Source organism: Hippocampus zosterae, chromosome 15 (genome assembly GCF_025434085.1).
Source record: "Hippocampus zosterae strain Florida chromosome 15, ASM2543408v3, whole genome shotgun sequence".
Classification (NCBI taxonomy): Eukaryota; Metazoa; Chordata; class Actinopteri; order Syngnathiformes; family Syngnathidae; genus Hippocampus; species Hippocampus zosterae.
In genome coordinates this window covers 13,290,464-13,313,361 of record NC_067465.1, presented here as the reverse complement: position 1 = coordinate 13,313,361, position 22,898 = coordinate 13,290,464, and positions in this window count along the sequence as shown.

The window sequence follows — 22,898 nt, the reverse complement described above, 5'->3', positions numbered from 1 at the left end:
GGCACCGCAGGGTCAAAAGATGAGCACTCTATTTTATCGTTGCTCTTGTATGTTGTCCTAAGAGCGCTAAGTCAAACGCTGACGGGTTTTATTGCACAATTATCATCCAACATCTATTACTGCAGAGGCTAAACAGCAGTTGGCCTGACAAACATGATGCTTATTTACAAGCGAGACACACTGCAGTCTTCGCAGCGGACAAATAGCCTTGCAAAAATGCCATGAATTACAAATGGGCTGAGACTGCTTCTAAAGAGAAGCGATCCAGTTTAAAATGAAACCATCCATCCATTTTGTATGCAGTCAGTCCCTGTTTAAGATACATTCCTGTCATGTTCTGTCTGCTTTGATTGTGTTTCAGCTTCAGCTCGAGCGAAGGGCGTTTTCCCTCCAGCAGGAGCACCCGTTCTCCGTCAAGCCTTGCCAGGTATTGAGGACTGCCATGTTACCAAGTCACTGTCAGATTATTGACCTTACTTGCTGTTGTGCGTCAAGTGGTGTACTCGAGACGTTTCCATAACTTTTATGGTTTCTCTTGTTTTGTCATAGAACTTTGTATTTTCATGATTCCTTTTTATCGATCTTGATCTTTGGTTTCGCATTATTGGACTTTTGATATTTTGTTTGGGTACACCCGCTTTTCTCTTATACATTGCCTTTACAAGTACTTTGTCTTTAGTGCATAGTTTTTTTTCTGTCTCGTCGTGGCTGGCGATATCAGTTTGTATTTTGTCAGTGCGCTTTTCTATCGTAAATATTTTGTGATCACACTTTGTCTGAGCCTGCATTTCCGGAATCCAAAACATTGTTCGGTTCTGAACCTGACGACAGTTCCAGACCCACGCGAAATATTCAAAACACCATCATACAGTATAGAGACCATATAGAACCATTGTTAGTTTTACCACTCCCATGTGCTTTAAACTCTTGAAAACAACTTTTAAAGACATTGCTTATATACTAGAATGCAGTAATTCACCCTCCACTGTGTTTTCGGTCCATTCCAGACAACGGCGACAATAATTGAATTGCAAAATATAGAAATAACCCAGCACCCCTGCTAGTTTTCTTCATTATATTTGCTGCGAGGACATGGCATTTCTTGCTGTGTATAGCATGTCGGACATGCTATACACAGCAAGTCCCCAAATTAACATTGAATAGTACAAAATGAAACACAGCACCTTCTCAAAGTGATAAAGTGTTACTGGAGTAAATCATGTCCACCCACAGCCACACCCACTAACAAATCTGCCTTGAAACCTCCACTTGCACTTTCACTTCTTATCTGTGTGAGTGAGTTTTGGAATATATCTTCTTTTAATGTGTATAAAAAGACAACAGCAACAAATCTGCGTCAGACTAACACGATAAATCAGCTGCGTTTTTCTGACTGTTTTAATTGAATCACATCGTATCAATAAAGACAATGTAATTAAATTAAAGATGCCATCAGGAATAATTGCTTCTTTGTTTGTTTTTTTCACCCCACCTCTCCAAATGAGAAATATAATTCAATTGTAAGTCACTGGTGTGAATGCAAATTGGTAAATGCTGTTTGTTGACACCTGGTGAAAACACTGGTGCTGCTATGAAGACTGTTATATTGGTACTGTGACAACAGATGAGGAGTGAGGTTTTTTGGGGCATATACACAGCTGATGCCAACTCGTGCCGTGCAAAATGTAAATTAGTCAAACCTCCCTCATCGGACGCTTCAGAAATAGTGCTGGCCGGTGGGTTAGCCTCTAAAGCAGAGGTGGGCAAACCACGGCCCACGGGCCGGATCCGGCCAATTGGTCTTTTTAATCCGGCCCGCCGAAGGTTGGTACACAATTATGGTTCAATGTGAATTATTGCATTTGTTTGATGTGGACTTGTAATGACACGCATTTCAACGCCAAAGGGCGCAGTTACCTGAAGTTGCAGCGCACAGGGAGGGAAGGGGAGACGAAGAGAGAGGGCGAAATCGTATCTATCACCTGCAGACCTCGGTCAAACGGAAATTCCCGAACCCGATAAAAACAAACAAAAAAACCCAAAAACGGATGCATTAAACTTTCTCCTACTATATTACATTAACAATCGATTCATTGCAACGGAAGTTCCGGAAGCCCTATCGAAGCCCGCAGTAGCGCCAACTCAAAGCAACTCCCGCTCGAGACAAGGGAATAAGTGTGTCCCCACTGCTATTTTCTGTCATTGGATCCAAAATGGTGACATGCAAGTGACTCTTGATTGTAGTGAGTTTTACTGCAATTGCAAAAGTTTCAGGAGACACTTGGAATCGGAAAGACTCAAAAAGACTTTGACAAACAAGGAAGCGATTCTTACTCAGTCCGATTCTGGCAATTTCCATGCTCGGAGTGAATTGCTTGCGGCTCGACGGAGAGTCGAGTAAATGAACGTTTCTTAAGCTTACTGGTTAGCACACTCGACTCTCATCCCTGGCGATGGTGGTCACGTAGGTTTGAGCACTAAGCAAGACCACGACATGTATTGTAAGTATAAATGCAGTATGTACATAATGCTACAAAATGATAATGTAAGGATTTATGCTAGTGCTAACCCAACATTGTGAGGTATCCTGGTGGGTCCAACAACATCATTGATGACAACAGGAGAGGATGCAGGGGGAAGTTGGGAACCTCAAGTTGTGTCGAACTCTTCAAACCAAAGTCTTTATCTATTGATATTTGTTTTTAAATGCATCTGTTGTTTAGATGCATACACAAGCTAAACAACCCCCCAAACACTCACTGCAAGCCTCTGCTACCTGCCTCTATCTCTTACTGATTTGACTTAATGCTGATAAATGAGGCAGCGGGCAACCGCAGTATTTGTCATTCGGAGTGACCTGAGTGGATTTAGCGGCACTCTGCAGTATTTCTCTGTGCGCCTTGCATTTGTGGAAACGCTCGCAAGGAAAAACAGCCTGTGACGCTTGCGGTGTTCACGATGATTGCTGAACATGTAACTGACACAGTAACTCGATATCTTTTGTATTGCAAACAAATCTACATGGGGATGTTTTCTGATTTGAGTTGTTGTTAACGTAGAAAATGTAATACATTAAACACTTTAGAAGAGGACATGGAGTATTATGGAATAGTTACGTTGACCTTACTTTTATTTGTCTTTGTTCATTTAGTTGTAACTAAATAAACATTTAATTTACAAAAAACTATTTCTGAAAATGGGTCTGTGGACCAGCCCTCCTACACTCTGCCTTGCTGTTACAAAATAGTATTAGTTACTGAATAACCAGTCCGACACGATTTTTCAAGTTGTGTTGGACTAGCTACAATGTAGCCTAGCTAAAATGTCCCGACATTTTAGCTAGGCTGGGAGAAAATCCAGAGCCACTCTCAAGTGACTACCCTGTGTGAAACAACAGAGGCACTGTTATCCCAAAACGCTCACTTCAGCCACATTCCACACAGGAGCAGCACCCCTCCGATGTTGTCAAAGCCAAAAGGTAAGGAGAGCAGCATTGTGTTTCCAATCGATGATGAAGTAAGGGAATCGGAAGAAACTAAGGATAGGAATCCATAAAATCCCGAATCACAACCTTTTCCAGTGAATAAAAGAAAAAGCGCCAATCAAACAAATAAAAATACTTGTTATACTCTATGAAGTACTGCCTCCATGAGAGAAAAGGCTTTGACTGCCCCAAGCGCTTGTTTGTTTCCCGACATGCTCTTCCAATAGAGCCTGCTCTAAGGCTCCAGCCCCGAATTTCACATGGGTCAGACACACCATCGGCCCCACCCTGTTGCTCACTTGCATAAGATGTGACTTCCACTGGCTGTTTTGAGCAAGACAAGAAAAAGAGTATGTAAAGTGTGGTAGAATTTTTTACGGAAGGGGGAGGAAAAAACAATCTTGCAATAAAAGCAGGATTTTTAAAACGATGTGACGGGTAAGCAAAACTGGAATAAAGTCTGGGGAAGAATATAGAAGCAAAGCACATACCGAGATGATTTATGTTATTATTAACTCATTCCCTATATAAAAAAAATAGCTTGTCATTTGAAAAAAATCTACACAGCTAATCTCTCCCTTGTGCAAAAACGGTGGTACTTATTTAAATTTTTGACTCCTAAATAAGGTGAGAAGGAAAAAGAACCAGTAATGACAAAGAGGAAAAAAGGTTTGATCCATGCGAACACAACTGGACCAGCCTGCATTAATGGAAATAATCTGCCCCACATAATGCACTCAATGAATGTAATCAACCAGGTGTTAGACATCCGTATCATTCCAATGAAAAGGCCACTTGGTGTCAATTGACGGTTGTGAATAGCGCGACTACAAGAGATAATTGGGGCGGAATTGAAATCGTACCAAAATATATAAATAAATGATGGAAAGACTTTTCGCTAATTAAGGATTGGCTACAACTTTATTGAAACCAACTCAGGTAAAATTCTCACCTACAGAATTTTGAGTCTTCAATTAACCCCCAATGTTGATAATAGTCAAAAACTCGCTCTGTAAAATATAAACCCAAATTAAACATCATCAAAAGTGGCCTAAACTTATGCGCACGCACGCACGCACACACAGTTGTATTTGTCTGTGAACCGGTGCCTTTCGGAGGCGCTGCCCGGTGAGTAACACTCGATACTCTGACTGCTGCCTTTTGCAAATTTCCATCCATCTATCCATTTTCCGATCCGCTTTATCTTCACAAGGGTTGTGGGGGGGTGCTGGAGCCTATCCCAGCTGTCGTCGGGCAGTTGGGGCACACAGAGACGGGCAACCATCCACGCTCACACTCACACCTAGGGACAATTTAGAGTGTTCCATTAACCTGCCATGCAAATTTTTGGAATGTGGGTGGAAACCGGAATACCCAGAGAAAACCCACGCAGGCCCGGCTAGAACATGCAAACTCAACACAGGAAGGAAAGAGCCGAGATTGAACACACGACCTCTGCACTGTGATGTCGACGCGCAAACCACTTGACACTGGGCCGCCCCCTTTTGCAAATGTGGTTCAGTATTAGCTCTTCCACATGCCCCTTGCCAGTGTTTTCATTTGGTTTTTGTGTGTTTGTCCGTTTGTCCTGCGCAGTAAACGTCTGAATGGGCATCAGCGACAACGCTCAAATTTGCTGCTCTTGTTGTTCTGAAGTGATGTTAAAAATTGCTGTGCGATGAAAGAACACAGATTGAAATAAAAGAATCTTATTTTTTGGGGTTGTTGTTATTAGTATTGTTCGTTTGGCGCAACAATTACTGTTGCAGTGTCTCAAATGAAGATAAAATGTGCCCTTAGGCTGGGCATGGAAAATGAAAAAAAAAGAGCTTCCATTGGACTACTTAATTCCACCTTTGAACAATAAAAGCAATCGCCATATTCAGGCTGATATTCCAATCATAGCAATTACAGAGGCTCGCTCCTCCGATTTCTGTCTGAACAATTTCGACCACACTACGTCCATAAAAAAAAATAAAACACTGAGTAGTTATTTTTATTAAACTTTATTCAAGTCATTGTTATTCAAGATCACTGCAGTCATTGTAATCAAACTTTACTTAAAAGTTGGTTCAATAGTTAAGGCTCCAAGCAAAGTGGCTGAAAACTAAAACATTTCTTTCCAATTGAGACGAGAAGTTCCCCTTGATTCAAATGCCGGGATGAATATTTTTCATATTTTTTCACCCCTCTTATCATTGTGAGTCACTAGCGTCTAATTACACGCTTCTGCCTCCGAAATGCTCTTCAATCAATATCAGTTATTTGGGGATGGATAAACAAATTGACTCGAGAAAACAGAAGGAGGCTCACGACAGGTGCCCTCAGTTCATCGGATTTAATAGAGCACGGCGGCGTGCCTCTGTCGTCGTTTCAACGCCCTCTGCGTGGGCATGACCGCAAAATGCGACATCGTCGTTGACAGTACGAGATTCAGACATGTCAAAGAGTGATTCATTACCCTATCTAGGAGCCTCCCCGCTTTACCGTGCTGTCCCCGTCTGGTATTTGCCCCTCCGGTTTGGCACCAACTTTGTCATCAGCTAAGGTCACACTGATTTAAAAGCGCATAAGTCACATTCCGGTCCACACATAACGAGACCCCTTACATTCCGTGAGTGAGCCAACTGCTCCAGTTGGGAGGTGTGCCCGATTCTCCCTTAACAATCTCGAGTCCCATTTGTCAAACACATCCGTGAGAGGCAGCATTGTGCCACGGGGCATCCAAACTGCAAAGAAAAAGGAGCAGTACTGATGCAGCTACAATATACAGTGTAGCATAATGCTGCGTGCGGCCATGCTGCACTGGCTTGTATGGGTCTGCAAAAATAACAAATCTTATTCTACATATCAGTTTCATGTGACGTTAGCATACAGTGAAACTCCTCTACAATGAAATCTACATGTGCGAAAATACCCCCTCATGTGAAAAAAATCATTCATTAAGCCATTCTCTCTTTTCCGCTTCCCCCACAACGAAAACACCCAATGTTGCGTAATTCAATTTTTTTTTTAATCCACCCTTGCCTCGCAATGACGTTGATGAATGATGAAAATGAAATGAAATGAAAACAAAAGCCTACTAATCCAAACTTTGCATTCCCCAGCGACCTCTGCTGCTTCGTTCGGAAACAGCAACAGCAACCACCACACTGGTTTACACATGCGCTGAGGAATGAGGAGGCAATTAAAAACGCTCGTCTTTGTAAACAACAGTAACGTCATTAAGATGCGCACGCATCTTGGAGGCAATGTTTGCCAACATTGAAACTCATCTATCGCTCATCTATCGCTCACTTCTTCGCAGATTTACACCGAATTGCACTCGGAACAAACAACAACCTTAGCCGTACTTCCATCCATTTTCCAATCCGCTTTATCCTCACAGGGATCGCGGGTGTGGTGGAAATGATCCTAGCTGTCTTCCGGCAGTAGGCAGGGTACACCCTGAACTGGTCACCAACCAATCGCAGGGCACACAGAGACGAACAACCATTTGCGCTCACAATTACACTGATGGAGTGTTCAATCAGTCTGCCATGCATGTTTTGGGAATGTGGGAGGAAACCGCAGTACCTGGGGAAAACGCACGCAGGCGCGGGGAAAACATGCAAACTCCACACACGGAGGCCGGGGCCGGATTCGAACTGTACTTTAAAACTCTAATTTGAAACCCTAAACCTATTCTGAAACCATCCCTTGAAAAGTGACTTTGACAGCCAGAACATAATTTGAAACCTTCTGCTGAACCCGTCTTTAACTCCAATACTCGACATCGAAACCAGACTTTAACACCCTACTTTGAAACCCAACTTGATGCTCATATTGCACTCAGCAGCCAGATTCTTGATGTCATTGTAAGCATCCGTTTCTGATTCGATTTACGTTTTCTGAGCGCTCACTCTTCACACACCACGGGATACTGAATGTCCTTGTTTATCGTAGTTGCTTGTTATTGATGTACTAGTGTAGCCTATACTACCGGAGACAAATTCCTTGTGTGTTCTACATACTTGGCGAAGAAAGCTGATTCTGATAATCATTCAGAATAATCTTTCTGAAACATCCGGTAATTTGGCTTTTGATAACTTTGATCACAAGGTGGGAAAAATGCTCCGATTCAGCCCAAAAATCTGTATCAGTGCTTTGATCAACCTTTTCTATACTCTATTAAAATGAACCATTGAAGTTATTTGGATGATATAAGCGTCAAGAATGTTTTCTCATACCTGAATTTAAGAAGTTGAAAGACTTTTTAGAATGACAGACACCGCGCTTCAAGTTTTGTTGGACCTTGGAGGTAAAATCTTCCATGAAAAATTGGCCGAGGGTCCACTGCATAGCATTATGCTGTTAGTAGGTTTCTGAACTTCAAAACAAGCATTTAGTCAATAGCATTGCCCTGCACCCATGACCTCGCTCAGTCTAACAGTGACGTGCGGTCTCAAAGACTTGCGGCCAGCTGCGGCATACCTAATAACATTGACGGCGATAACAACTTTGCACTCACAAACAGAGGCTGCTGACATGTTTTTCGACAAAAGCACCACCGTCGAATTATGTGCAGATGTTAACTTCACACTGAGCCGGTTCACCACATCTGTTAGTCGGTGGGAGATCTCATTAAATCCAGCCCCCCGACATCAAGCGCTCATTGGCACATTGCACAACAAACACCGATGGAAAAGCTCGCTGGTCAGATATTATGACTTCCAACTGTTGCTACATTTTGATTTCATCCTCTTGTTAATACATTGCAAGTCATTTTCACACCTTTTTTACCCTAATATTGGAGGGGGGGGGTTCTGTTTTTACACAAATTGTGTGTTGAATTTACCGGTATTTAATTTGATTTCCTCAAGTGGTTGAATGAAATTAATTCATCTGGATCCATAAACATTTTAAATAGACTATACATCTACTCAAAAAATGAATCTGGTAGAAACTATTTTCAGTGCATGCTGTCCTTCTATGTGTCATGTTTCAGTTCCTGTTAGTCTCCTGTATGTGGCAGAGGTGATAATCCCGAAACGTTATCTAATTATCCAAGAATGATTCACCTCGCTGGCCGCCTGGATCGAAAGAGATGTTCACACGCGTCGAGCAGTTGGGCGTCAGAGGGATGCTCACCTCGGATCCTGAACCTGCCCTGCACCCCTTGTCATGGTGTTTTGCCCTTATGTTTTTGACCAGCATCATTATTTGTACTTTGTCGGTCTTGTGATTGTTAGTAAACCTTTTTTTGTAGTATAAGCTTATCCTTATCTACATTTGTGGGTTCCACCCATATCCGGATCATTCCTGGAATGTTGCGGCTATGTTTAATTGCATTGTTGTTATTTGTTTAAAACAAACATTGAAAATCTGCATTTTCAGTAAAAGATGGATTACCGGTATTAAAACTCTGCAAATCAGAACAAACCTGTAATACAACAAAAATATGATTAGAATTAAAATGTTTGCTTCCATCAAGTCACCCAATTTATTTTGGTATTATTGCGGCGGCCATACAGAAGGATTTTCAAACCGTAAATTGGGAATTGTGGTTCATTTTATTACACAAGGCTCTCCCCCCGTATCGGAACAATGTCTTGAAAATACTGTATAACCTAACCAAATTTAAAAAAAAAAAGAAAGTGAAACGAAGACATTTGCAAACGTCAAGGGCACAGCAGGAACCTTATTTCATTAAACCACCATCATCATCACTATGCAGTGTAAAGTGGAGGTCCCCTGCGGATAATATAATTGGCTCCTCGTACTATACAAGCAAGGTATTCAAACAAAACAAAACACAAAAAAAAAACCCAACCCCGGAAAAAAAACTGTGGGCGTGCACACATGCTCGTGTTTGGGTGAGAAATGACACAAACATACCAGGTTGTCCTCATTAGTCATAAAGTCGTGTGAGGATGTTTGCGTGCTCGCTGCACATCTCTACATTTAGCAGTCACTCTCCACATCCAACTTGCTCTACTTTGCAAAGTGTACTTGGTGACAAATCTGCATACAGCCTGTTCGCAAGGGCCGCCCTCTACAACTCTTTATGGATGGCAAAGGAAGGCAGGCAGGCAGCAAATCTTTGACCTTTAAAGCTGCTTTGTTGGCCAATCCATTCTTGCACACACTGCAGTAGCGGGCCTCCGTGTTGCCCCTGCTAGAATTAGGTTGATTGAGCATGGCCGCAAATGGATCAAGCGTATCTTGTATGGACGGAGCCCAGGCGGGCAGCGCATAATCACTGGGCCAACGTGGCAGCCAGATAGCGGGACTGTTTAGTTGGCAGGTTCCGATCTAAAGCTTTGACAGACTCCTGTGACTGTTATCTTGCTGTGCATTAAATTTGAGGTCCAGTGAAGACTTGAAGTCCATCGTAGGATACAAGGTGGATGGCTCTGTATGGAAAACCCAACCAGTTTTGAAGGGAATTGGTCACATTGTTTTTTTTCATAATCTATCAAAAGTGGACTTTTTTCACTTTGTTCTTCCCAGAGGAATTTGAAAAACCAATCATGTGTCATTTTCTTGGCACTCTACAATTGGGCTATATGTGTTGGGAAAGTTCTTCTTGTATGCCAAGGCCAGTCCTTGAGAGCCCCCCATACAGCCTATTTTGTGCCCCTCTCCAATGTACCTCATTCAAATGATCAGGAATGTTATCGGGCTTCTATAAAAAAAGAAAAAAGAAAAAAAACGTTGTTTGGATTGTTGTTGTTGTTTTTTTTTAAAAAATAGATTAAAACAAAAACAGGGCCAGTGGTTAGTGTGTCGACCTGACAGTGCAGAGGTACCGGGTTTGATTCCAGCTCTGGCCTCCCTGTGTGTGGAGTTTGCATGTTCTCCTTGGGCCTGTGTAGGTTTTCTCCGGGTACTCAGGTTTCCTCCCACATTCCAAAAACATGCATGGCAGGCTGACTGAACACTCTGAATTTGTCCCGAGGTGTGAGTGTGTGTGTGGATGGTTTTTCGTCTCTATGTGCCCTGCGGATTGGCTGGCAACCGTTTCAGGGTGTCCAACACCTACTGCACAAATACAGCTGGGATAGGCTCCAGCACACCCCACGACCCTTCTGAAGATAAAGCAGATCAGAAAATGTATGGGTGGATCAAATAGAAACAAGACTGAGGTCCTGCAAGTACAAACATCATCGGCTTTCGGTTGAGGTAGAAATCTATCCGGCCAATTTATTCCATCTTTCTTTCTATCTTCCAGCTGCGGCAGGGACAAGACAATGGAGCCGCTACTGGACGCCATTACAGTAATCCCTCGTTTATCGCGGGTGGTTTTGGTCCCCATTAACCGCGAAGTAGCGACCACACCCCCCTCCATATAGGTACGTGTACATAATATTTATAAGGCCAAATGTAATGGTATACATTACATGCATGTAGAAGCAAATTTTGAAGTAATTAACATGATTTAATGCTGTATACTAATAGATTTCAACATGAATAAGTTAGGTTCAGGTTAGTTTATGAATAACAAAATACAGTAAACATTAAAAAAATATATACATGTATATATATTTTTAAGTCCGCAAACGGTCTGCGAGAAGTTGCGAATGTCAGCAAAAAAACAGCGAGTCACAAAGAACAACATATACAGTACTGTACTACATGTATGTGATGTATGTATGTTTATGAATATGTTTGAAAAATCTGCGATGCACTGACTCCGCGATAAACGAACCGTGAAATAGCAAGGGATCACTGGAATGTTTTTTGGGTGGGAAATGATCTGTTTTGACTTTCTGTTGCCATTTGATTGTATTTTTTAGACACCTGAGTATGCCTGGAAAGGCCAGCAAGGTGCTTTAAATCAATGCTGCGTTTCAGATTCGCCCTTTATGTCATTGTGGTCTGTATTTGCTCTTCAAAATAGGGTGGATAAAGATTACGACAAAAGTCAGATCTTTTTTTTTCCTGGTCGTAACGCTGCTGTGCTTCATGGCACTTTGCTTCAGGTACGCCACTGTGTGTTGGTCTAGCATTAGCAATTTCCCCCCTGCCCGCCGAGAAATACATGTAACATTGGTGGTTGAAACGTGCCAAGATGTCCAAGAGGTATTAATAGTTTCACAAGCCAATGTACGCGCTGATAAATATTCACAAACCTTCATATTTATAAGTGGATATATTACACTTTTGATCCACACATGTCCCAGACGTGTACACACCGCAGTTTGAGTATCTCCGACTTAGGACCTTGCTCATACGCAGCATGTGTGGGGGTGCATGTGGGCAAGTATTGCTAAAACAAAAGGATATTAAAATCCAGTGGGCCATAACAAGCGTCCCTCCCACACAAGTAACACGAGCTGATTTTTGGTATCCGCGATTTGGATTTGTTCCATGCGGGGGGTGTAAGTTGAGCTGGATCGTGATGGCCTATCAAAAGCTCTCAGCCTCAACCGCTCTCAAGAGTCACATTGCATGAAAACAGCCAAATTTAAAATCTTAGTGGCACACCAACAAATGTCAGCGCCAGTAATAAAATAAAATGCAACAAATTTCACACACTCACCTTCCTTAAAAGCCAGAGAAGCTCTTTGTGTCAAAAGACCTCAGTGGGCCTCTTGATAGGAGATTAGATGAGCTCTTGACAAAGAAAAGTGATGTGGAATATGAAGATTTAGTGCTTTCTCCTCGAGAGTGTGTCCCTCCGCTGGGGGAGGCGCTCACGCAGCTGGGGGCTAATGCAGAGTAGGATGGCTGCAGATGGAGACGTGCCACGGGAAGATGAATCCCCAGCACGGTCGCCGAGAGAGCTCCTGAGATTTTAATTATGCCCCTCCACAAAACACGGCACAAGCGAGTGACAAATTAATAATTCATACGAGACGGCAGATTTTTGTTGGGTTCAACGGAGGTCTGCACGGCTTTGGAGTCAAACAAGTCCTCCTTGGCACTATTAGAGGCATATGGTGTCATCCTCAGGAATGGCGAAGCAAATAGGGAGGGGGTGGGAAGGACGTTAACTTGTTATTTACACAATTACCATTCACTATGTTCTTAATTGTGTTCATAAACCAACATAATCTAATCGATACACATATACACACACACACATATATATATATATATATATATATATATATATATATATATATATATATATATATATATATATATATACACACACACACACACACACACACACACACACACACACACACACACACACACACACAGGTAAATATTGTGTGAGTGTGTGTCGTAGTTCAGGTGAAGCTCAGAATGTCTCTTGCATGATTTATTCCAAAGAGCAGTCATAATGGACTGAGGACAAATAGATAAATAATGCGACAGGAAAATCAATAAATAAGAAGAAGGTATGAAATTAGAACACAGACAAGGCGATTATGGTGATGCATGACGGGAATTAATCAAAGAAGCGCTTTTCTTTTGTCCTGCGTGTGCGCTCAGTCAGCCCACAAAGTGACACAAAAGGCTTGAGTCAGTGTGACTCATGCAGTTACACTTCCCGGCCTGTTGGGGGCCACGATTATCCAACATGAAAAGAAGGGTGAGCCATCAAGACGAGAGATGCTGTTTGAGATACCGTGACAATGAGTCGCTCCCATCGGCCAGCTTCAGACAAGGGATTCACTGTTAGTGTTTGGTTTCATCATAGAAACCTTACAAACTGCTATCTGCGTTGATCAAAATGTGCACCGCAAGGGTGTGAATGTGATGACTTCACAGAAGAGAAAAGCCCCCCTTTCTTTTTTGCATTCAAATTGCTCTGAGAACAACTTAACGGTAATTTACTTGTTTTTTAATTTCACTGGCCTTATCCAGCGTAGTATCTCTCTGTTTAATTGCTTGACTTGGCATTATCAAGGTAGAACATCTTACAATGCCAAGAGGTGTAAAATCTAAGAAAAAATTCTCATTTTCTTATCGGATGGAATACCGCGAATGCGACTCGACTGGAGAGTGCTGCTGCTGCTGCTGCTTATCAATTCTAATTAAGTTTTCATTTCAGCTCGTTAGCGCCGGCAAAAGGAGCCCTGCATGTGTGAAAATGGAGGGGGACTTCCAATTAAACATTTAATAGACATAATGTGAAGCTCAGGACTGGCGAGAACGGAGACATTTCTCACATTTGTGAGCCTGTACAGGTTAGGGAAAGTGGGTTTGTGAATTTGGATTGTGGTTTTTGGGGGGAGGTTTTTGTCATGGTCGAAAAGCAACTTTTCATTTTTGGGCCACAATACCAAAAGGTATGTTTTAGTGCAAACAAAACATTGCCATGCCATACTTACAGTGAAGCAAGGTAGCAGCACCATGCTTTGGGGCCATTTTCTTCTAACTGGGACTTAGACAAGGTGGAAGGAATTATGAAGTGCTCCAAATAGGACCTTCAGGCTTCTGCAAGAAAGTTAAAAAAGGAAATAAAAGCCAAAAAAAGCCTACAGGAACAGCTAAAACGTCTAAATACAGTATCATTGGTATGGATCCCGAATGCATTCATGAAATGCAAATTGAATAAAAATCCTTCAGGGTTCATAGGTCTGTGGACTCAGGTCAATTAGTGGAGCCCAGGTTTCGAAGGAAACCACATCAAATTGATCTGTTATGCTGTTCTCAAATGTCATCAGAAATGAAGCTGTGCTTTTTCACATTCCTTTGAAATAAGGTCTTAAAATCACTTTCGCTATATGGTCTTTTTGTCATTTCAGAAAGCGATTTTTTTCTTTCTGCAATTTGCTTTTAAAACTTTTGCTCATAAATGCATTTAAATGTTGTCAATGTACATTCTTATAGTCATTTTAATGTTCTGTCTGCAAATGCTTTTCGGTGTTGTGCTTCTGGTTGTGTAAAGCACATTGTGTATGAAACGTGCGATGTCTTGCCTTGACTTAGTGGTAAGTGTGAGTTGAGTCTGATTTCATTCATTGAATTCCAAACACAGCCCCCCCTTACCCCCCCTTAAATTCCAACCTTCGACCTCATCGTGGTGGGGGGGTGAACGGGTAATCTACCCGGCCAACAGAAGGCTCTGGTAGAAGCAGGGCTGGGGACCCGGCTTCTCAATAAATTCCCACGAAACTTCTTCATGACTTCACGACAGACTGCAATTACGACTCGAGCTACGGCGTCCGCGGGAACCGACGCGCCTGCCCTCAGCTCGACGGGGCGGGTGATAAATGTGCAAGTCGGGCACCACTATCCCCTCCACCATCACCTCCTCCGACGCCGTGAGCGCCTCAAAATTGCTTGCTGGAACGTCCGGACTCTCCGCGACGAAGGGACCCAAGCCCTCACCATGAGGTCACTTCACAACTATGGCGTCAGTGTGGCATGCCTCTCTGAAGTACGCCTCCCTGATGCCGGGCAGCGAGAGCTGAAGGTCCCTGGTGTCAATGTGGTCTACAACCTCTACCATAGTGGAGTGACGGACAACAGCGGCCGGCACGGTGTTGCAATCGCCCTTGCTCCCGAGGCACAGGCTGCACTGCTGGGGTGGGAACCCATCTCCCCCCGCCTTGCCAGGGTGCGCTTGAGGGGTGCCATTGCCAACATCTCTGTCGTGGCGGTATACGCGCCCACACTGGACGCTGATGACGTGGACAAGGAGCAGTTCTATCATAAGCTCCAGACGACTGTCGATGGCATCCCCTCCAATGACATCTTGGTGATCGCAGGAGACTGGAATGCGCGCACCGGACCGGCGACTGACACCACGCAACGAGTGCTGGGGCGTTTTGCTCTGGGAAGACGCTGCGACAATGGCGAACGGCTCGTTAACTTCGCCGCCTCAAATCGCCTAGTCGTGATGAATACACGCTTCCAACACCCCCAACATCAGCTAGTCACCTGGTACTCGAACGATGGGCGGACGACTAACCAGATTGACTACATACTGGTTCGGTCACGTTGGGCGAGTTCAGTCCTCGACGCACGGGCGTACCGTGGAGCAGACACGGGAGGCAAGAGCGGCTCCGACCACGTGCTTGTGCGTGCTACCCTTCGCATCAGACTTAAAGTTAATCGCCCTTCAAAACGCACCATGCGGATTGATGTCGCGAAATTGAAGCTGGATGGAGGGAAGAATTTTCAAGTGGAGGTCCAAAACCGCTTCGCTCAACTACAACCGGCTTCCAATGAGCCAGAGCAGGAGTGGCGAGAACTCAAATCTACCATCATTGCAGCTGCACGCTCACACCTCATCTCCACCAAACGCCAGAACCGTGACTGGATCACTGCAAACACTCTGGCCCTTGCAGAACGATCCAGGCTTGCGCGAGTAACGGGAGCAGCCAACTTCCGCGAACTACGGCGACTTACCACTCGGGCGATTCGGGCAGATCGAAATGCCTATTGGTGCGACTTTGCCGAAGAAACTGAGAGGGCCGCCGCTGCGGGAGATACCCGCAAGCTTTATCAGCTGGTAAAGAAGGCCAGCAGGAAATCCGCTGGAGTCAGCGAAACAATCTGCACAGTGAACGGTTCTGTGATAACCTCCCTAGAGGAACGGCTGCAACGTTGGCGCGAACACTTCGAAGTCCTACTCAATCACCCACCACCAGTGTTGGCGCCTGTGCTTCCTGCAATTGATGAGGAGTACGACTGCAGCTCGGACCCACCTACGGTAGACGAAATTCGAGGCGTCCTGCTTCAGCTCAGGAATAATAAAGCCCCAGGTGAAGACGGCATCCCGGCGGAAGTTTACAAAAGCAACATTGACGTCTTTGCAGCGTGGCTTCATCGCGTATACAACGCCGTATGGACGTCCGAGACCATCCCGGATGACTGGAGCGAAGCAGTGTTAATACCCCTTTTCAAGAAGGGAGACAAGAAGCTGTGCACCAACTACAGAGGCATTAGCCTTCTCGATGTGGCTGCAAAAGCATTCGTCGTCCTTCTGCTGAAACGCTTCCAGATGGCCCGTGACCACCGGACTCGCCCAACTCAGGGTGGCTTTCGCCCCGGAAGGGGATGTGTAGACCAGATTTTTAGCCTGCGTCGCACCTTGGAGCAACGATGGGCCTACCAACAACCAACAGTCGTGTGCTTCATCGACTTTGCCGCAGCATTTGATTCAGTTGACCGGGGTGTGTTGTGGATGATCATGAAGGCTGACGGGATCCCTGTGAAACTGCTTCGGCTCATCCAGGGCTACTACCGGTCAACCCGAGTCCGAGTGCGGGCCTACGGCAGCGAATCAGAAACCTTTGAGGTGCGGTCGGGTGTCCGACAAGGCTGCGCGCTCTCACCAACCTTATTCAACTATGCCATCGACCACATTCTCAACACTGCTCTCCATGGCTTTGAGGGAGTGAGGGTCGGCCGAGATGTCGCAGTGTCGGACCTGGCATACGCAGATGACATCGCTCTACTTGGAAACACGTTCGAGGAAGTTGAAAACGCGCTGATGAAAATCCATCGAACGGCCCTGACCGTTGGAATGCGCATCAACGCCTCGAAGACCAAGATCATGTCCTCCCTCACCAACCCAGCTGACCAACGGTCGCTGTCACTGGAGGGCGTGACCCTGGAAAACGTTGATTCCTTCACATATCTCGGCTGCTCTGTGGTTCCGTCGGGGCAAGGAGAAGCAGAAGTCGTGCATCGCATCGGGGCTGCCAGATCCGCCTTCGTGCGCCTACAACGCCATCTGTGGGGTCGGCGCGAGATCTCGGCAGTGACAAAGGGGCGTGTCTACCAGGCGATCGTGCGGACCATCCTGCTTTATGGCTGTGAGACCTGGCCTATGAGAGTGGCTGACCAGCGCAAGCTGGAAGTCTTTGATAACGATTGCGTCCGCCGTATTCTCCGCCGCCGCCGATCGGACCGGGTCGACACTGCTGACCTTCGTCGCTGCCTGCACCTTAGCCCCTTACCAGCGTGTCTCCTGCAACGTCGACTCCGTTGGTTCGGGCATGCGGCACGCCACCAGGAGGGCGAGTTGATCAGGGATGTTCTCCTTCCTGCTCCTTTGCCAGCCTGGCGCAAGCGGCGTGGTGGACAAGTCAAGACCTGGGCCACCACGATGAAAGAAGACCTCGCGTATCTTTCCGGCCCCTTGGTGGTGGGTCTGAGACGGTGGAACCAGGACTGGCTGAAGCTGTCGGTTGACCTGGCACAGGATCGCCGCGCTTGGGCCGCCATGATCAGGGATGTCGTGCGCGCCAAGGAAGAAGCCGGTTCAACCCGCCCAGGGTGAAGGCCGTTGCAAACAAAAAACAAACACAGCCTCAGCATATTGATGACTGCGTTGACTGATTAAGTTTTCACAAAGTGATACACTTCTGGGCGGAGTAAAACATTCATTATCTATTGATCGATAAAACATAGCACAGACAAAATGCACTTCAGCATGGTCTTACAGCGATGATCACGTGGTTGTGCTTGTTTGCTCTATTCCGTCAAATTTAATCGGGAAATCACTCTCATGTTTAATGCCTTCACTATGAAACGAAAACAAACAAAATAATTACACTCATTGTATATTTAAGCTGCAGCTGTTGTGAGAGCACTATAGAAATACATCTGTCCGTTCATTTTCTGATCTGCTTTATCCTCAAAAGGGTCATGAGGGTGATGGAGCTTATCCCAGCTGTTTTCGGGCAGTAAGCGGGGGACAACCTGAACTGTTTGCCAGCCTATCGCAGGGCACCCGTAGACGAACAACCATCCACGCTTGCACTCACAACTGGAGACAATTTTGAGTGTTCAATCAGCCTGCCATGCATGTTTTTGGAATGTGAGGGGAAACCGGAGTACCCGGAGAAAACCCATAACAGGACAAATGGTATTGTCAACTTGAAATCAGAAATGGAAAGTGGAGGTTCCACTCACAAAATATTTTTACATCCCACGTGGAGATGGAAGCAATGACTGAAAAGCGGTTGGGATGACAAAAAGGTCAAAGGACTTTGACTGGTCGGCGCCAAGCCCCCCTGGGACCAAAATGGCCAGAGGGCACGGGATGGTTGGCGGACAGATTGCTCACACAAGATAAAGAGGAGGAGGGGTGGGGGGGGGGCAGACTGAGCAGAAGAACCAGGAGTCTGCAAACGCGAGTGATGGAGTGCTCGGCTGCGTATGATGACCGGGATCTATCATCTGTCTTTCCTTACCATAAGGGAAACCATTACCGTGATTGATTCCTTGGTGGGACTGCTGCTCTTGTTCTTTAGAATCCAAGGAGAGACGTCGATTGTATAGTTGGTGATAACCAAATGTGTGCTTGTCGTTAAGGGGCATTATCAGCGCAAGACAGCCGCTTTGGCAAAGCCACTTCTGAGCACAACACCAGCCCAACTTTGTGGTTAGGCCTCCAAAAATTGGTCAGTGTTGATGCAAAAGGCCAGTGAGATGAGGTCAAACATCCACCGCCTTCCATTATCGCCATCAAGTTGAACAGTTGGCAAATCACCTTTTGACAGCAATGACTCATTCAGCAGGTCCGTATACACTTTGGCAGCCGACGAGGCATCATTAGAGCGACAGGTCACGAAAATGGAAGGCTCAGAGTTCGGCGGATCGCAATTACTGGGATACATTGCAGGGGTCAGGACTCTTGGAGATCCATGTCAAAAATATCCAGAGGATTATGTTTATTTGTCAGGTGAGAGCGAGGATGATCCTAGATGATCGCTGGTCTAAAGAGCCCGCGGCAGCTGTCAGAATGGGAAAATTATCCGATCGGTAATATGCACCAACAGCTGCACCCGCTAATGGCGTTCCAATCTGCTATGAGCAGGTCGAAAGTTACTTGGCTGATGATGGGGAAATGCATTGAGCAGTTTTTTTCATATATTGGATGCACTGCATTATAAGACGCAATCTACAAGGCATCCACTAGATGGAGCTACGCTCAAGGAAATGCCAACAGAATCTTTACCTATAGACAGGTAAAGATTCCACCCGAGGGACTCCTGGATGAAGAGTGCGCCGGCGTACAAGTCTACCGACAGCTTGGTGAAAATGTAGAGGAAAACCGACAGGGAACCAAAATAGACCTTGAGTCGATTCTGTTGGAAATGCCAACAGAATGACCAGATGTCAGTAAAACTTATTTAATAAAGCAGCAACACAGTTCACTTAACCAACAGCAAGTTATAACATTGACTCGTTAACGTTGAACTCTCTTGCCGATGCTCTCTTTCCGTGTTCAACTGCGAAGTCGATTGCCTTAAGTTTGAACTCTGCGTTGGAAGCAAGTCTCTTGCAAGGAGCCATTTTTGGTTGACATATTACCGTAATAACCATAATAAACAAGGCGCATCGGATTTTAAGGTGCACTGTGAGCTTTTAAGAAAATGGCAGGCTTTTAGGTGTGGAAAATACGGGAATTGATTAAAGGGGAGATTATTGATCAGTTCATTGTGTGTGTGTGTTGGGGGTGCTTGTTTATTTATTTATTTACATTAATCGGTCATCCCGTTAAGTGGTGTTTTAGTAGATTTTATTTGTATTTGTATGTACGCTTCCATGAGAGTTGATGTGATGAAAAGGAATATTGATGGGCATTTTTTCAAAATGTACTTGATAGATTTCCAGGGGATTAACGACAAATCAGAAGCCACGAGTTTCTTGTTGTTGTTGTTGTCATCATTTAGTGTCATTGTTGATTGAATTTGTGTATCCATGAGTGTAGCTATGATCATCAGGCAAAGCACGATTCACAGGTTTCATAAAAAGGTAATAGATTGGAGTAGTCAAAAGGGGGATAAAAGTACCAAGAACAAAAACAAGAAAAACCATAGCAATGCTAGTGAAAACTAGCAACAGACTCCGGTGCATGAAAAAAGAAAAACATGGGCTGGTTTCTCGCCGTTGGCAGGGTACGAGATGATTTGACTAAGGGTAGACCCACTTAACTGCAATTCAAGTGATTGTTCTTTTGTAATTGTCCTCCTTTGGATGTTTTGAACTGCTGCTTTCGTGCCAATATCACATTGAGCAGAATCATGTTGTCGCGGCAAACAAAGAAGCGCAGCTGCTGCTCGCAACCAAGTTGTGCTCTTCATTTGGTTTCATTTACCATTAATCGTTTCCAGACAAAAGATCAATGAATTGCTCAAAATGCCCATCCCAAACTACTCCTACAAAGTAACTTGTTTTTGAAAGAATAAGCCCAGCACCAAGGCTCTACCGGTACTTTTGTTGCGAATGATCCCCTGTGTAGGTGTGCCACTATTTTCCCATTCTTTTATCCCAACGTGTGAATTCCAGCGGGGCTCCTATTGCTTTATTTTTCTTGTATAAAAACACAAGCTCGGTGTTTATCTGATCCATCAGCATCTGGCACTTATTACAGAGATGGGGTTGGGATTATTAGGATTACCAGTGGATTGAGAAGGACAGGATTCATAGCAAGGTTAACAACAGCAAACACCTCTTTCACCCATGCAGCAGCCTCTATGCAAAAAGCTGCATGCTTTCCCTTACTTACTTCAGTGGTCCCTAACCTTTTTTGCCCCACCGGACTGGTTTAATGTCAGACAATATTTTCAAGGAATGGCCTCTAAAGTGTGGCGAATAACGACAACAAAATAATCTGATATGACCTGTTTGACAATGTGGTATTGTTTAAACATAATAATAAACATGAATCATGACACAAGGAACGTCCTATCTGGCCGCAAAACTCTCTGGTTTCCATGGTAAAGTTGAAACGTGCCTTCAAAATAAGATATGCTGCAAATACAAAGTGCATGAAAGATACGACTCACCATTACCGCTTATTATGCAAAGTGGGAGTGTTGAGATATTTTAAGTAGGACTCCTGACACTGTCTATTAAAAGTATCCTTTTTCTTGAAAGTCACTTTTGCACCGCTGCAGGGCTTTCCTCCCCTTCTCAAAGAAACTTTCCAAAGATGTTTGTTTTTTTTACCCATTTTGCTAGCTCCTGAGTTTCATCACGTGACCGAGAAGCGCGCCTTGACCTGCGTCAAGAGTGACATACTGACGACGGATGTAACAGAGAATCCGGTAATTTTCAAAATAAAATATGCTTCAGATTCTGAAATAATTAAAACGGAAGTAATGTAAGTTATTTATACTTTCTGTGTAGCCCGTTAACAAATGACCCACGGACCGGTACTGGTCCGCAGTCTAGGGATTGGGGACCACTGCATTATTTAGCAAACATCTTGGCCTTAGCCCACTTTGCGAATGAATTTCATGGGAAGACTTCTTATACGGTGATGGCTCAGCGCCTCTTCATGAATAAAAGTGAGCGGCTTACCTGAAAGGGCAAACGGAGTAATTGTAACTGTATTTGTCACAAAGCGTGTAGTTCTTTGTGTATTTTTCTATTTGTTATTCCAAAAGACAGGCAGATATTGAAGTAGCACTAATCCAGAGCGACAGAGGAATAAACACAATCCCTAATCTCACTGATCCCTGGCAAAATCATTCAATTAGACTCCATCTGGCACCGCGCACAGTGGGAGTGGCGGCGAAGGTAAGAATTTCTCATGGAAAAGGAGAGAGCCAAGCATACCTCATGACTGAATGCCACACACTGGAAGATCTGTAGAAACCTTCTTGGTGGATACATGGCAATGTTCATTCATCACGACCATTGCGACAGCACTTGTCGGATGAACTGGAGCCCGCCCCTGCTTCTAATAGATCTAATAATTTTTTTTTTTTTGATGATGGCACCCCCTGAGTGGCTGCCTCTCCAGCAGCTCATATCTTATCTTATCTTAATAGAGCCAGTATATGAAACAGTACATTTGTGTACTGTACTATCAAGGCCGGATATTCTTGTCCATCTTCCCTCCACCGTGCAGGAAATCTGAATGTTGCTAACATTTGCAACATATCACTTTTGCTAAGCCCTCCTTTGGAAAAATAATTGTCCGGGGGCGGAAAAAGGTGCTACAGAAGAAAGGTCACTACTTTGACAACAGTACAGACACAAGTCGTAACACTTGCTCGGGACCGTGCTTGTAATAGTGTCCACAAACTTGCACATAAAATGAAAGTACCATATATTTTACCATTTACTTTGATTTCCTTGTCACTGTGAGGGTCAGTGTCTGTGGACGAGCCACATGTGGCACCCGGGCCGCAGTAGTTGTACCGGGTCTCTGGTCTAAGTCAATTGCAGCGCACACATAGACATACAATCGTTCAAACCAATAAGCAATTCAGACATTTGGCAAGAAAAGTGGGGTGCATAATGGACTGATCACAAATCACTCGCATGGTATATATTGACCTTACAATACAATACAGGGCGGCCCGGTAGTCCAGTGGTTAGCACGTTGGCTTCACAGTGCAGACGTACCGGGTTCGATTCCAGCTCCGACCTCCCTGTGTGGAGTTTGCATGTTCTCCCCGGGCCTGCGTGGGTTTTCTCCGGGTGCTCCGGTTTCCTCCCACATTCCAAAAATATGCATGGCAGGCTGATTGAACACTCTAAATTGTCCCTAAGTGTGAGT